Source organism: Panicum hallii, chromosome 6, assembly GCF_002211085.1.
Source record: "Panicum hallii strain FIL2 chromosome 6, PHallii_v3.1, whole genome shotgun sequence".
Classification (NCBI taxonomy): Eukaryota; Viridiplantae; Streptophyta; class Magnoliopsida; order Poales; family Poaceae; genus Panicum; species Panicum hallii.
Genome location: NC_038047.1, coordinates 26,245,468 through 26,249,699, shown reverse-complemented (window position 1 = coordinate 26,249,699; position 4,232 = coordinate 26,245,468). Strand labels below are relative to the sequence as shown.

The 4,232-nt window shown below is 44.4% G+C and overlaps 1 pseudogene; it reads left to right on the top strand.

The window, feature by feature from the left end:
• The first annotated feature begins 709 nt into the window (after positions 1-709).
• Positions 710-3,206, top strand: LOC112898179 (annotated as a pseudogene).
• The last annotated feature ends 1,026 nt before the right edge of the window (positions 3,207-4,232 follow it).

Genomic DNA, 4,232 nt, shown 5'->3' with positions numbered 1-4,232 from the left:
AAATAACTTTATTGGGTAAGTGAATGTTTATTGCATGATCAATAATAGGCAATTCTAACATATTAGTCGAGGATTTTAACTAATTTATTTGGTATTTTTCCATTATGCATAAAGCAAGTTATATGTCTTTGAAAAATATTGTGGGAACATATACAAGTGGGGTCTTGTTTTGAAGGTCTCTTCGAAAGATATAATTGTGCAATCGGAATTTGGATTTGATGGATGGCTTAAGAACTATAACTTTTTTAAATTTTGAAATTCCTTGCATATGCCACTGCACGTAGGGGTAGATGGTAAATTTAGTCTGCCGTGCAATAGTGCAAATGCACGGTCAGCCGTAATGAAGTCATCTCCTATTTTAAAACATCTATACTTAGAATAGCCAAAAATGATAAATGATTTGGAACGGAAGGAACAGTGGTGAAAGTATTTGTCAAAGTTTGATCCGAAGAACATTGAATGTCAGAACACGTGAAGGAAGTAAAATAACAATGTATATTTAATTTGCATATATGCTCCGTCCTCAGTTTCCAACTACTGTGAATAGCTTGACGCCCTAGAATCCATGCCATATATAATTCCTTTCGAACTTTTAAAAAACTCATTCGAATCACTGGTTAATAAAAAGCTTCCATATTATTATTGTAACTATATATGCTATTATAGGTCATAAAGAGTAACTGTCGAAGTGGGATATGGAGATCATGAGATGTCGAAAAACGTCAAGGAAAAAATGAACGAAGGTAATAACATTGTATATTTGCATATATGCCGGCCTCAGTTTCCAACAACTTCGCATAGCTTAGGGAGCACGAACTGAAAATGTTCTTAGCGAGCTACCCTGAATGCCGAAAGGCATCTCTTTTCCTCGTGCAAGTAAACATGCGAGAGATTCTACTCTTGCTACTTCACTTTTTCTCCATTATAATCTACATAGTCAAGTCGAGCAATTCCTGGCTTGCTATATATAGCATAAAAGACGTGCTTGTACATCTAGGGCCCCATTGTAAATTTCCGGCACCCTGATTTCTTCTCCCTGACATCTACTTGTGATCGAGCTATCTATCTAGTGAATAGAGCCAATGAAATCGAATGGGATCCCAACTGTGTCGCAGTCTTCATCGGCGTTTGCTTCCCTGTACAAATCACACCAAAGTTAATCCCCTGGTGGTTCGGCGATGCGAACTCGACCTTCGGTTGCAGCAACGTGCTTCTCAGATTCTGGAGAACCATTGATGGCACTTTAGCCGTGGAGGGGACTCCAATTCTGCAGGCAGATGCCACTAATTCAGAGGTAAAGCTTGAACTCAAATTGTGAATTGCTATTCAATTCCGTATCCATATATATACCAAAAATTCTTAGTCTATGGATCGATGCTAGTCAGTGCTGCCATGCTTGACAGAAAAGTATTCAGCCAAGATATCACCAGTTTGTGGAGATTTGACAATCCATATGTAATGTAGCTACTACTTTCTTTTTCCTTATGTGGTTGCAGAAGATTGTTTTGCCGTCAAAGCCTAAAGGTGAGGAGAGGCTACCGCCAAATATTGTCGTTCCAGAGTCTGACCTTCACCTCCGTCGGCTTTGGGGAAACCCGCGTGAGGTCTCTACTCTCTTGTTATCTTCCCGTTTGTAACTCTGAACCGTAGGTAGTGGCACTGAGGTGCCTGCTATTTGCATGTTTTGCATTGCTGATTGTGCTTTGTGAAACAAATTAATTAATGAACAGGACACGCCAACTCGCAAGTACCTTTTGGCGCTTACAATGGGGTACAACGAGAGAGCAAATGTCAACGCGACTGTTCAAAAGGTGATCGAGAGAAGTTGGTAACTGATCAGCCGGAAGAGGCCATTCTGGATCTTTCCTGATCTTTGGTGGTCCTGCTGTGGATTGAATAACGCAGCATCACTGTCATGGATACTGCCTCGCGAATGCTATATCGATTATCATGCAGTTCTCGGAAAATTTCGACGTGGTGCTGTTCCACTACGACGGGCGGACGACGGAGTGGGACGAGTTCGAGTGGTCCAAGAAGACCGTCCATGCCAGCGCCAGGGGCCAGACCAAATGGTGGTACGGCAAGAGGTTCCTGCACCCCAGCATCGTGGCGCCCTACGACTACGTTGGGACGAGGACCTCGTCGTGGAGACCTTCGACGCCGAGGAGTACCTCAAGATCGTGAGGAAGCACGGGCTGGCGATATCGCAGCCGGGGCTGAACACCACCAGCCCCCCTCCTCACCACCACCACCACCCACCCCCTAAGCCATTCTTCGACATCACGGTCAGGAGGAACGGCAGCGAGATGCACCTGTAATACTTAGAGCCGCTTTGGTAGGGCTTAGAAAACGGCTCCAACACAGGCTCCAGCTGAAGCTCTGCCAAATGAGTAGTTTCGGAGCAGCTCTATGCAAGAAGCCATTGGTGAAATCCAAAACAGTTTCTACTGTGGTGGTGGAGCCACAGAATATGGCTCCAACCAGCTACTTCTTTTCAATCCATTTATGAAAAGCAGGATGGAGCTGTTTTGCTAAATATTTTTCAAAACAGCTTCAACTCCATGAAAGAAATCGCTCCACCAGAGAAGCCGAAGCGGAAGCTATTTTTGAAGGAGCTGGAGTCTTGCCAAACAGGCTCTTAATGAAAGGTGCTAGCTAGCAAGCAGCTGGCTAGCTTATTATTGCACGCAGCCTGGAGAACATGAACGCATGTGTATATGATGCAGGTCGACGCTGCGTAGCGCTGAAGCCAAGTGCAGGAGGCGCCCGTGCAGCGGGTTCGTGGAGGTGATGGCGCCCGTCTTCTCCCAGGAGGCATGGGCGTGCGTCCGGCACATGATCCAGAACGACCTGGTTCACGGCCACGGCCTCGACTGGGATTTATGGAGATACGTCGATGTAATTCATAACAACTGTCTCGATCGTGCCTGTGATATATGATGCTCGTCGCAGACGACTGAATTGAATCTTCTCTACTAAAGAAACGGGCCGGGACTGCGTGCGTGCAGGATCCTGAGGAGCAGATCGGCGTGGTGGACGCGCAGTACGTAGCGCATCACGCGGTGGTGACGCTGGGGACAAAGCGGGGAAGCCTGGCCAACGTGACCGCCCGGCAGAAGGCCGAGTTTAACACCTTCAAGACCAGGATGCGCAACGCCGAAAGGGCGCAGGCGGCAGCTCTTCTTGCCGCACCAGAGGCTACATGATCAACTAGTTATTTTTGTGGACACAACATCAAAGAAAAATGCTAGTGCATGTACCATTGCCTGCTACGTACTACTCTGAGTCTCAGTCACCTGTTGTGCCGTTTGTACGTAATAGCGTCATGGCAAACATAATACAGAGAAAAAGTTACCAAAACCCATTTTTTTCGCTTCGATATGTATGTCTCGACCAAATTGTGGCTCCAAATGTTGTAACATCCCAGAAATATGAACATCTTTCTCAAATTCTTTTCAGGGCTTCAGGGTTTGGTCTTAATTTAAAGCTCGTGTGCTTAATCCCATTTTGTTTAGCATTTTAAGCCCTATAAAATAAAACTTATACTCAAAATGAATCTTAACTTCTCTTTGTTGGAATATTTGGGCCTAGCCCATGTAAATCCAAATAATTACTATAAAATCTCAAAGGCCCATTAGTGCATAGGTGCATGGCAACAAGTTAGTCCTACCTTGCTAGTGGAGGTGGAGGGAACCTAACTTAAATAGTTGGATACTCTTCATGCTCTTGCAAGTGTGGGTGAGAGGAAGAAGGAAGAACACGCGCTCGCTCGCTCACCTCGCCTCGCCGGGCCGGGCGAAGGGCGCGGGCGCGCGACGTGCGCGTGAATGGTCCGCCAAAATCCGGATCCAACCCTTGAGGGAAATGTGACATTCAGGTATTTAGAATTATAAACCCTAAATTTTAGTGTAAAGTGTGCATGTTTAATCTTACCTATGTGTGTTCAAAATTAAGTGCAAAGGAAAAAAAGGGTGTTTATGTAATTTTGAAAAATTTGGGCCCTTTAGTGTTAATTGGGTAGGAATGGAAGGTAGAATCAAAAACATAGGAAGAAGGTGACACCCTAAGTGTCCAATTTGTATCACAATAGGAAAGAAATTGTAATAGATATGTTAAATTCTATGAAATTTGGGTGTTTATGTGAAAATAGGGACCTAAATGTGACTAATGCAAAAGTATGGGTCCTTTTATGCAAAATAATTAAAGTATAAAAGTCACTTTCAAAATTTACT